Here is a 12,979-nt window from a genome sequence, read left to right on the forward strand (position 1 = left end):
TCTATTTAGTCTGGATAATATAGTGGAGGATGGCAAGATCGTGCCTGTCCCGGATGATGAAGATGAGGATCCTCCTCTTGTGCCAGCAAGGAAAGCCTCAGCAGCTTCAGCTTCTTCCGTCCCTTCAGAGGTCGACCATCCAGAGCCCAAACCCGATGTGTAGATTCTAAACCGGCCGGATGGAACTGTTGATGCCGTCCCGATCTCAACCATTCCTCCTCCTTCAGCCAAGGATGCTTCTACTGGGGAGAATTTGAATCCTTTATAACTTGTCTGTGCTTATATTATAGTCTGACTTGTGGACTTTTGAACTTGTTTTTTGTAACTCTTTCTGTGGTTGACTCCTTTGACATTCGGTTGCATCTCAGCAACTTTTATTTTACAAAACACTTTAAACTCTGAGGCTGCTTTTATGTTGACCTTTTTGAGTCTTTAATGTTTTATGTTTTTGCTGATATGCTTGATTATACCTTTAAGGCTTTGCCTTTGCGATATTTTTGGATTTCATAGAGCGTTGGTACTTCCCTGTCCAACCTCTTTTGCATTGTGTTTTCTACCATCACCTTTGGGATCTCACCTTGCTTTGAGTTAGTGCTTGCTAACCCTTTACTTTTGGCAAACATTATCCTTTGCGGCTTGGTGTTTGAGCTTTTTAGTGATTCGTTCGACAACTTTCTAATGTTCTGTAGAACCTTTTTTAGTTAGTTTAAACGACTTCTTTGTAGCCTGCTCTGAGGTCATTCTTTTGCTGAATGGAGCTGTTCCCTTTTGCCTGAGCACATTTGAGCCTTAAGTTGCTTTCAACCTTTTTTGGGCTTTTCTCGAGGTCATGCTTGCTTTGCAAGGTTGCTCCTTTAGTTGATGTTGGTGCGAGCTTTTTAGTCATGTTCCAACAACTTTTTAGGTAGTGTTCCAAAGAGAACCTTTTCTTTATAGTTTGTTTGGATGACTTTTTAGCTCCATTTCACTTTGTGTGTTTGCTTTTCAACTAGTGTCTTTTCAAGACTTTGTACCTTTCAGCAAAGCATTCCTGGTCTTTCTTTGGCCTTTGCAAGATGTCTTTGTCCCTTTTTAGTGATATTTTCATTGGTCCGACTTCTCTGTCGGGCCTTCTTAAGTTATTTTTAGTAATCCATTTTTAGTCAGACCTCGTCATGTCACTTTCTATGGTTTACTTTTTATAACTTCTTGCATTAATCTGCTTCTATCATTTTCACCTTGACGACCTCTTTGTAATCGGGCGATGAATTTGGTTTTTACCTTGTCGACCTCTTTGTAATCGGGCGATGAATTTGGTTTTCACCTTGCCGACCTCTTTGTAATCGGACGATGAATTTTTGCGTTTTATGAGCTTAGATTAATACGTCTTGGTAGGAAAATTTTTAGAGAATCTGAAAACTTTATTCAAAATAAAAAATAGAAATATAAATAGGAGTATATACATATGAGTTCTTACCCTTCTAGGTCGGGCAATTTTGTAGATCTTGGCCTGGCACCTCATTAAAAAACCTTTTCAGGAAAAAGAGTGCACCTTGACCTAAGATCTTTATTACTTTCTAACTACAGTACCTTCTTAGGTTATAGGCATGCCTGACCTTGGCAGCTCTCGAGGTCGGACACCTTGTAGTAACCTTTTCCCAGTACTTCTACAACTCGATAAAGTCCTTTCCAGTTAGCTACTAGCTTCCCTTCTCCTAATCGACCTACTCCGATGTCGTTTTGGATTAAGATGAGATCATTGACGGCGAAGCTTCGTTGGACTACCTTCTAATTATATCTTAAGGCCATCTGACGCTTTAGTGCTTCCTCTCTAATCCGAGCTCTTCCTCAAACTTCTGGAAGTAGGTCAAGCTCCTCCCTTTGAATTTGGGGTTGGCCTCTTCATTGTAGAGGATCCTTCTGGGAGATCCTACTTTTATTTCTACTGGAATCATTGCCTCCATTCCATAAGCAATTCAGAAGGGTGATTCTCCTGTGGTTGAATGTGGGGTTGTCCGATATGCCCATAGGACTTGTGGGAGCTCTTCAGCCCAAGCTCCCTTTGCATCCTGTAGTCTCCGTTTTAACCCAGCTAGTATGACTTTGTTGGCAGCTTCTACCTGTTCGTTGGCTTGTGGGTGTTCTACGGATGTGAATTGGTGCTGTATTTTTAGGTCGGCTACCAAGTTCCTGAAACCCGTATCGATGAATTAAGTGCCATTATCTGTGGTAATAGAGTAAGGAACCCCGAACCTTGTGATAATGTTTCTATATAGAAATTTCTGACTTCTTTGGGCGGTGGCGGTAGCTAAGGGTTCTGCCTCAATCCATTTTGTGAAATAGTCTATTCCTACAATGAGGAACTTGACTTGTCCTGGTCTCTGAGGGAAAGGTCCAAGGAGGTCGAGCCCCCACTTTGCAAATGGCTTGGGCGACGTAACACTGATGAGCTCCTCTGGTGGGGCGATATGGAAGTTAGCATGCTTTTGACATGGTGGGAATGTTTTGACAAATTCTGCCGCTTCCTTTTGCAAGGTTGGCCAGAAGAATCCAGTTCGGAGTACCTTTTTGGAAAGAGCTCGTGCCCCGAGATGATTGCCACACATACCACTGTGTACTTCTTCCAAAACTTCCTTTGTGTTGGAGGTCGACACACATTTTAGGAGGAGTGTTGAAATCCCTTTCCTATATAGGATGTTTCCCACTATGGTGTAGTACTGGGCTTCTCGTATTAGCCTTTTTGCCTCATTTTTATCTGTGGGAAATGTCTCTGACTTGAGGTAGTTGATTATGGGGGTCATCCATTCTTGATCCTGACCTGATATGGTTAGGACCTTTTCTTCCTCCAAGATTGATGAACTTTGCAATGTTTCTTGGATGAGGCTTCTATTGTTGCCCCCTGGTTTGGTGCTAGCTAGGTTTGAGAGTTTGTCAGCTCGGGCATTCTGTTCCCGAAGTATGTATTGGACTTTGTATTCCCCGAACTGTCCGAACTGTTCTTTGGTCTTGTCCAGATATTTCTTCATGGTGGGATCCTTAGCTTGGTAGCTCCCTTCTATCTGTGAGGTAACTACTTGTGAATCGCTGAAGATGGTAAGCTTTTGAACTCCTACCTCCCTAGCCAGCCTCAAACCAGCTAGTAGCGCCTCATATTCAGCCTGATTATTTAAGGTAGGGAATTCAAACTTTAGTGATAGCTCGATTTGGGTTCCCTGATCACTTTCAATAATTACACCTGCGTCGTTCCCGGTTTTGTTGGAGGAGCCATCCACGTAGATATTCCATTTTGTAAGAGTTCCCGGGGTGTCAATGTACTCGGCAATGAAGTCAGCCAGGTACTGCGATTTGATAGCTATCCGGACTTCATATTTGAGGTCGAATTCTGATAACTCGACTGCCCATTGTAGTATTCTTCCAGCCAGGTCAGCTTTTTGTATGATGCCTTTTATGGGCTGGTTAGTCCGAACTCTGATAGTGTGAGCTTGAAAGTATGGTCGGAGTCATCAGAAAGTGAGTATGAGGGTATAAGCGAACTTTTCTATCTTTTGATAGTTTAATTCAGCCCCCTGTAGAACTTTGCTGATGAAGTAGATGGGTTGTTGCCCACTTTCATCTTCTCTGACTAGTGCTGAGGCTATTGCTCGACTTTCCGCTGCGAGGTATAATATGAGTTCTTCATTTTCCCATGGTCGGGTGAGAATGGGTGGTTGCCCCAAGAATTTTTTAAAATCTTGGAAAGCTTGTTCGCATTCCGTTGTCCATTCAAACCTCTTTCCCTTCCTTAATGTTGTGTAAAAGGGGAGAGATCTTGTGGCCGATCCGGCTAGAAATATGGACAGGGCTGCTAGTCTTCCGTTGAGCTGTTGTACCTCTTTGACGCAGGTCAGACTTTTCATGTGGAGTATAGCCTGGCATTTATCTGGGTTCGCCTCGATTCCTCTTCGGGTGAGCATAAAGCCCAAGAATTTGCCGGCTTCTACCGCGAAGGTATACTTTGCGGGGTTAAGTCGCATACCATGCTTTCTTATGGTGTCGAACACTTTAGCGAGGTCCGATAACAACGATTCCTCACTTTGTGTTTTTACCAGCATATCGTCTACATAGACCTCCATTAGTTTTCCGATGTGGTCAGTGAAGACTTTGTTCATTAGTCTTTGGTAGGTAGCTCCTGCGTTCTTGAGTCCGAAGGGCATAACTATATAGCAATAGTTTGCCTTTGGGGTTAGGAATGAGGTCTTCTCTTAGTCGGGTGGGTATATTGGGATTTGGTTGTATCCTGAATAGGCATCCATGAAGGAGAGGTACTTGTATCTAGAAGAGAAATCCACTAGAGTGTCTATATTTGGGAGTGGGTAGGGATCTTTTGAGCAGGCCTTATTGAGGTCGGTGTAGTTGGTATACATTCTCCACTTGCCATTTGACTTCTTCACCAAGACAATGTTGGCTAGCCATAATGTGTACTTGATCTCCCTTATGAATCCTACCTCCAGTAAGGCTTACACCTACTATTCCACAGCTTGGGATCTTTCCGGACCAAGCTTCCTGCGCTTCTGTTGTACGGCCGAGATCCAGGGTATACCGCCAGTTTATGTCACATTAGTTTGGGATCTATACCGGGCATGTCTGTGGCCTTCCATGCAAAGAGATCGGCATTATCCTTTAGAAACTGTATCAATGGCTTCTTTAAGTCTTCCTTTAAGGTTGCCCCTATATTTGTTACTTTATCCTGGGCGTCCCCGATCTGGACTTCCTCGGTGTCACCCTCAGGTTGTGGATGAAGTTCTTCGCGAACTCGAACTCCCCCAAGTTCAATGGTGTTGATTTCCTCTCCTCTGGGGTTGCCTTTAAGGTTCAGACTTTCGTTGTAACAACGTTGTACAAGTTTTTTGTCTCCTTTTATCGTGGCGAACCCTTCTGGAGTTGGAAACTTCATGCACATATGTGGAGTGGAGATTACTGCGGCGAGCTGGTTCAGCGTTGTCCGTCCTATAAGGGCGTTATAAGCCGAGCTCACGTTGACCACGATGTAGTCCATGTTCAACGTCCTTGACCGAGTTCCTTTTCCAAAGGTTGTATGTAGTGAAATGTATCCTAGTGGTTGAATTGGGGTATCTCCGAGTCCAAACAGACTATTCAGATATGTTCTGAGCTCTTTTTCTTGTAAGCCGAGTTTGTCGAAGGCAGGTTTAAACAAGATATCTGCGGAGCTCCCTTGGTCCACCAACGTTCGATGGAGATTAGCGTTGGCGAGTATGACAGTAATGACCGTGGGATCATCATGCCCCAGGATGATGCCTGTTACGTCTTCTTGGGTAAAGGTAATAGTGGGGAGGTCAGGCGACCTATCCCCTTCTCCGACATGATATACCTCTTTAAGGTGTCTTTTGCGAGATGATTTAGAGATCCCTCCTCCTGCGAATCCCCCATTTATCATATGAACATATCTCTCAGGGGTGTGAGGTGGGCGTTCAACTCGTCCGACCTCTTCATCCCTTCTTCTTTTTCTCGGTTCACCTGCTTTATTGGCTAAGAACTGATCTAGTCGCCCTTCTCGTACCAACTTCTCTATGATATTCTTTAGGTCGAAGCACTCGTTGGTAGAATGTCCATAGATTTGGTGGTATTCGTAATACTCTGTCCGACTTCCTCCTCCTCTTTTGTGTTTTATCAGGCGAGGTGGTGGGATCTTCTCAGTATTGCATATTTCTCGGTAGACATCCACAAGAGACACCCGAAGAGGGGTGTAGTTGTGGTATTTTCTAGGTTTCTCAGTGGTTTGGTCTTCTTTTTTCTTGGATTCTTTATCCTTGTCCCAAGGTGGGTAGGAGAATCCGGCCTTTGAGCTATCTCCTAATCGAGAGTTCTCCTCCATGTTTATGTATTTTTCTGCCCTTTCTTGAACCTCGTTTAGAGATGTTGGGTGTTTTTTGGACATTGAGTGACTAAAAGGTCCTTCTTGCAGGCCATTGATGAGACCCATGATGGCTGCTTCTGTTGGCATATTTTGTATATCCAGACATGCCTTGTTGAATCTTTCTATGTAGTTGCGGAGGCTCTCCCGATCTCCTTACTTGATCCCTAACAGGCTAGGGGCATGTTTGGCTTTGTCTTTCTGGATGGAGAATCTAGCTAGGAACTTTCTGGCGAGGTCATCAAAGCTTGCTATTGATCTTGGCGGCACACTATCGAACCACTTTATTTCCATCTTGGTCAAAGTAGTTGGGAAAGCTTTGCATCGAATAGTGTCCAAGGCGTCTGTTAGATACATCCTGCTTTTGAAATTGCTGAGGTGATGGCTTGGATCAGATGTACCATTGTATGGAGTCATGTCAGGAGCTTTAAAGTCCTTTGGGACTTTAGCTTTCATAGTTTCTTTGGTGAATGGATCTTGGTCCTTGTGGGAGATATCTTCCTGATTGGATCGAACGGTTTTGGCTTTGTGATCGGCCTCGAGCTTTAAGAGCTTGTCCTCTAGCTCTCGGCGTCGTCTTGTTTCCCTTCGCAGGTCCCTCTCGGCTTCCCGCTAATGTTCAGCCTCTTTTTCGAGCTGTTTGAGACAATTCTGCTGGGCTTGTAGAGCATCTAGAATTTTTGTATTCGGAGACTGCTTGTCTCCATTAGGTTGAGGTGTGTCTTTTGATGAGGCATCCGTATTTTTAAGTGGCGTTCTTTCTTCCAGGCCGGAGTTGTGATCATTGTCAAGGTTGTCCGCCATGGTGATGGGATGACTTCCAGGTTCCCCAACAACAGCTAATGTTCCGAGGGTTACCTGAAACTGAAGGTCGATCTCAAACGAGATCTTCTGTGTTGGTCGGTGCTACCATGTTCGACCTGCTAGAGTTGGATATGCTGCTGATCCTTGATCACCGGAAGGTGGTGGTACCTGCAAGAGATTCCGATGCTAAAGTTAGCACGTGCTTTAGGCAGGATTTTGTGTAGAATCAGAGTATGAGTTATACCTGGGTGCTCTAGTGTACTTATAGTAGTATTGAGTGATCTTCCTTGAGATAAGTTTAGTTATCTTATCTTATCTTTGGGATCATCTTATCTTTTAGGGGAACCGCCTTATCTTTATAGGCTTAGCCGCCTTTAGAGTGGGCTGCGTTCCTTCATTTGGGCCTGCTTGGGCCTCTATAGCGATTTGGCCAAAATCTTTAAGGAGAGGTCGGTGGCGATCCAACCTTAAGAGGTCAGATGCTCTTGTCTTCAGTATGCCCGGGTCGCATAGCTCGACCCAGGGTATGAACACTATAGCTCGGAGATCTCCTAGTCAAAAAGGTTTTACTAGACCTTGGGAGTAGTGCCGATGTCCTCTTTTACTCCACATTCCAGAAGATAAAACTGAGCAGTAACATCCTCCAACCTTCCACTGGAGACCTGGTTGGTTTCTCAAGTGAGAGAGTCCCGGTTATGGGCTCTGTGTGGTTAAAAACCACACTCGGTGAGGTTCCCTTATCCAAAACTTCAGATATCCAATACTTAGTTGTTGACTGTTTTAGTCCTTACAATTTGATACTTGGCCGACCTTTCTTAAATATGTTCGGCACCATAGTTTCCACAATTCATCTCTGTGTTAAGTTCCCTTTGCAGGATAACACAATTGTGGCTATTCACAGTGATGCCCGAGAGGCTAGAGAATGCTACAACAACAGTTTTAAAAGACGTAACCAAAACATGCAGGCTCCGGTGAACAACATCAGCATCCAAGAGGACCTACTAGACCTGGCCGACCTTGATCCCAGAACAGGAACCCTTGAACGACCAACCCCAACAGAAGACTTGCACAAAATCTATTTCACAGATAGCTCGGACAAGTTCACTTACGTCGGTTCCACATTAAGCTCAGAAGAGAAGGCCTCATTCCGAGCATTTTTACAAAAAAATGCCGACCTGTTTGCTTGGACCCCAGCTGACATGCCAGGCATTGATTCATCCATTACATCCCATAGGCTGGCATTAGATCCGTCTGTCCGACCTATAGCATAGAAGAAGCGAAACCTCGGCCATGACCGCAAACAAGCCTCTCTAGAAGAAACCAAGAAGCTCATCAACGTCGGCTTCATCCAGGAAATTAGATTCACAACATGGCTAGAAAATGTCATCATGGTGAGAAAACATAACGGTAAATGGCGCATGTGTGTTGATTTCACCGATCTCAACAAAGCATGCCCCAAAGATTCCTATTATTTGCCATCTATTGATTGCTTAGTTGATAATGCCTCTGGTTATGAAAAACTTCACTTTATGGATGCATATTCTGGCTACAACCAGATCCAAATGCATCCATCTGATCAAAATAGGACAGCCTTTATTACTGACTATGGAAACTGTTCTGGGGGTTACCTGAAACTGCAGGTCGATCTCGGACGAGATCTTCTGTGCTGGTCGGCGCTGATGTGTTCGACTTGTGGGTGGCGGCCGGAGCCGCCGTGTCCGAATTGTTGGACTTGTTAGTGATGCTGATCCTTCGTCACCGGAGGGTGGTGGTACCTACAAGGGACTCCGATGCTTAAGTTAGCAAGGGTATTAAGCAGGTTCTAGTAGAATCAGAGTATGAGTTATACCTGGGTGCTCCAGTGTATTTATAATGGTGTGGAGTGACCTTTCTGGAGATAAGATATTCATCTTATCTTATCTTTGAGTGAAGTCATCTTATCTTTAAGGGAACCGCCCTTATCTCTCAAGGCTTGGGCTGCCTTTAGATTTAGGTTGTGTTCCTCTGTTTGGGCCGTTTTTGGGCTTCTTTTTGGTGATTTGGCCGAACTCTTTGAGACGAAGTCGGGTAGCTCGGACCTAAAGAGGTCGGTCGACTTGTCGCCAATCAGCCCGGGTTGTACAGCTCAACCTAGGGTAAGAACAGTGCCCCTGCTCGAGCGTGGTCTTCCTTTTGAGGTCAAGTCCTTTCTTAGGACTTCGATCCTTCTTTGGAGAAGTCGAGCTCGAGCACTTCGGTTGGTCCCGCTGAGACTTCTTGAATGTGAAGCGTTTTTCCTTCACTCTTTTTAGTTTGAAACGCGCATTTTTGTGTTTTGTATTCTTCTTGGGAACGTGCGAGGGTTCTTTACTGCCCATTAACTCCTCTTTTTTGCCGTTTCCCTCTTTCACGTTTCATTTTGAACTTCCAAAAGACTTTGCTTCAGTTTCTTCTTCTCTTTTGCTTACTGTAACTCCATCTTTTACCCTTCTGTTCTTGCATTTTCAGGCTCGCCTGGGACTCTTCGTTTTTGCTTGCTCCCAAGTTTTCACATCTTCGCGCTTTTTTTTGCAAGTGATTGTTGGCGCTTCGTTCTTTCGAAAGGTGATCGTCTGGCATGGCCTCGTCGGATCTTCGATCTTTCAATGTTTCTTTTTTCTCCTATTTGCATGTTGGTTTTCTTCTTCTTTCTTTCCTCTTTTTCTTCCTACGCTGTTCTTTTTCATGCTTGCATTATTCTATTTTTGGAAAAGTTTTGATCTTTCCTTGGATTCATGTTGAAGAACTTGAATTTTTTCTGTTCGTCGTGCTTGATTGTTGCTGTGGTGCATGTTTTTTGGAGTTCCTTCGACTTATATATGATCCTTGGCGTATTTCATGATAGTTGATACATTTAGGATTTTGAAATGTCGTTACTGTTTCTGATTGTACCCTTTGATTATGAAGCTTATGAACTGCTTGATTTCTGAAAACGATTGCGCCTTTGATGATTTCCACTTGACCTGTATGATGTTAATAGTTTGCTTTGCTGATTGGTCCATAAGAAAGATGGCTATTTTGATTCGTCATTTTCTTCTCGGAGTGTTGTTTATTGAAAGAGGGTTATTCTTCTTGCTGAGAGATGTTGGGATATATTCTTGTAGATTTTTTCTAAGTCCTCGTTCTATTACTGCCTCCAAAGGATGCCCCTGGACCTTTGGTGTGAGTCCTGGGGTTTCCTTTTGCTGCTGTATCGGACTCCTATCGTTTGCATGCTTTAGTTGACCATGTCCTACCTTTTGTCCGAGCTGATTTCTTGATTTGCCCGACCTGTTTGGATAGTAACCCTTTTTCTTTTTCTTGCTATAGGACTAGTTGACCATGTCTTCTCAAAAAAATATTGTCGAGACCTCCTCTAAAGTCTCCAAGGGAATGTCTGACTGGCTGGACTCCCTCGTCCTGATGTGTGTTTCAGTAGTGAATTCTGAGTACTGCGTGGAGCTTAGAAAGCATTACCGGATCTGTAGTAGTAGAGATCAAGAGAAGAACTATGAGTTGGTAGCGCCAGACCCTGATGAGAGGGTTTCTTTTCCTTTTCCGATCCAGGGAGAACGTCCCTTCTTTTTTGCTTATGACTATTTTTTCAGCCAAATGAACATTACCATTCCTTTTACATCCTTCGAGACCGATTTGTTGTGGTCGTGTAATGTAGCTCCATCCCAACTTCATCCAAACTCATGGGGTTTTATTAAGATCTTTCAGTTGTTGTGTCAAGAACTAGATGTTAGGCCTTCTCAAACCCTCTTTCTTTATCTCTTTGTTTTGACTAAGCCTGAGATTTCTTCAAAAAAGAAAACTTCTTGGGTTTCTTTTCAATCCGCCCAGGGAAAGAAAGTTTTTTCCATGTATGATGAGTCCTTTAGGGACTTTAAGAATTATTACTTTAAGGTCCGAGCTGTTGAAGGAGCTCGGCCATTTTTCTTGGAGTCAAACAATGAACCTGCCTTTCCTTTAAGTTGGCAAAATAATGTTGTGGTGTCTAGATATTCGTGGGAGATACTTGATGAGCTCAAACATCATTTTGTGAATTTGTTGCAGGAGATTTGGGGGCAGCCCCCCATCTCGATACAAAGAAAGTCTTAAGGAACCCTTCCCTTGTTCGAGCTGAGCTTGGTAGTGGTAGACTTCTTTTTTCTTCGCTTTGTTTACTTGCTTTTTTCTTTTCTTCCAGTTTTGTAACTTGTTTTTGCTGTGTTTTTCAGAGATGGCTAAGAATAATGATTTTATGAAGGCCTTTAAGAAGGCGAGGAAAGCTACCGCTGCCCAAAACATCTCGGCTAAGGTCGCTGGGGAAGGATCTTCTCAGGTTCCTCCTAAGAAGCCGGTCTTGAGCACTGTTGGGCCGAGGAGGGTGATTCCTACTCCTCCAGTCCATTTGGTTGATCCTCCCCAAACTTCTGCTGCTACTTCTTCTCCCACTGCCGGCCCTCTTCCAAAAAGACAGAGAACTGTTGAGCCTTTTAATATGGACGCCACCGATTTTGATGTTGTGGGGTTTATCGATCATCAAATTGCCCCTTATGGTGTTGTCCCTACTGATGATATATCCATTCTCCATCATCTGGACTTTATTACCCGAAGTGGTATTAAGTTGGCACACATGGGAGCAGCCTTGTTCCAAACTGCCCAGGATCTTCCTGTTCACGCGACAAAGGCTTTTATGGAGGAGGCCAAGTCAGAATTTGACAGGATCAAGGGGTTGAAGGATGAACTGGATGCCAAAGTGATCAAGTTGGAGCTTGATTTGGAGAATGAGAAGGCTCGGGCTACTACGGCTGTGGCTTCTGCAAATCTGGCTGAGGAGATGGCACTGCAGCATAAGGACAGCTATGTCTGGACTTATGGTGAGATGATAGAGCTCAGTGAGAGGTTGGAATCTGCTCGAGCTGACTATGCTGAGCTTCAGGGCCATCTCGTGGGCAGTGTGACTGCTGCTTATGAGAATTTGAGGGATCAGGTCCGAGTTCTTGCTCCCGAGCTCGACCTATCTCTCTTCAGCTTAGATAATATTGTGGAAAATGCAAGGTTCTAAAAACCGAACCGGTCATCGAACCGTTCTCGTTACTGGTTTACTGGTTCATAGGTTCAACTGGTTCGACCGTGGTTGAACCAAAAAAACTGTTTTATAATAAAATAATAATTAAAATATAAATAAATACATTAAAACATAATTATAGTTTAATATAAACTTTAAAATATCATCCAAAATAAAACCAAAATATTATGATCTCATTCAAATACAAACTCAAGTGAAATAACAAAAACAACCAACTAAACATAAAATGCCAACATCCAAGTTTGTCATCAATCATATTTATTCATATTCACAATTTTATCACATTTATTTATATTCATAATCCCTTGCGTTATTCAACAGCACAAAAATTGAATTCAGTTAACCATTTATCCACTTGAAATGAAAATGGCAAATAAAACACCTGCTCTGAGAACATCAGTAACAGCATCCTCTACTGATTTTGCATACTTCTGATATTCATGTGGCCACTACATGTTACTATTTAATATTAGGAAGGGTACTAGTTATGCCCAATAGAATTACTTAGTCTTTTAAGAATATAGATAAAAGACTTTTATCAATGTATTAAAGCTTAAAGGAATTAATGAATTGATGTTGAACTTGGTTCAATTTGGAGTTTCTCTCCCTGATTCATAGAAGGAGTTCTAACATTGGTACTCTCACTGAGAGGTTTCTTCCATTTTTCATGGGAAAACAAATAACTCAACAATCTGAAAATACATTTCCAATATTCAATGGGAAAGATGGTTATGGATGGACACCTGAGGAGCAGAGATTCATAGAAGTGAAAAGAGGTTTGAAAGGGAAATCTCTAAGATGGTTTCAGTTATGGAAGGCGCTCAATCCATTTGCCAATTTGAAAACATTCGAAATTGCTGCTGGAAAATTGAGTGGGAAGAGATTAAAGCTAGACTAAGGCAACAACGGCAACCAAATCTTAGCTATCAACAGAACAAGACTTGCAACAACATCAACAGAAATTCAAGAAAAAAGAGAGGCCAAAATCGATGCAAATTCATATTCAACAAGCAATTTAGCAAGCAATTACAAACAAAGCCAGCAAAACCAGCAACTACAAATCAAAGCCATTAGCAAATTTGAACAAAAAAATTAGGAGCCATCAGCAAAACCAGCAATTAGAAAACAAAGCCAGCAATTACAAAACACTAAACCTTCACCCAGCAATTACAAACAAAGCTAGCAAAACCAACATAACCAGCAACTACAAA

The sequence above is a fragment of the Arachis ipaensis genome, chromosome B10 (genome assembly GCF_059453495.1).
Source record: "Arachis ipaensis isolate K30076 ecotype BB chromosome B10, ASM5945349v1, whole genome shotgun sequence".
Taxonomy (NCBI): domain Eukaryota; kingdom Viridiplantae; phylum Streptophyta; class Magnoliopsida; order Fabales; family Fabaceae; genus Arachis; species Arachis ipaensis.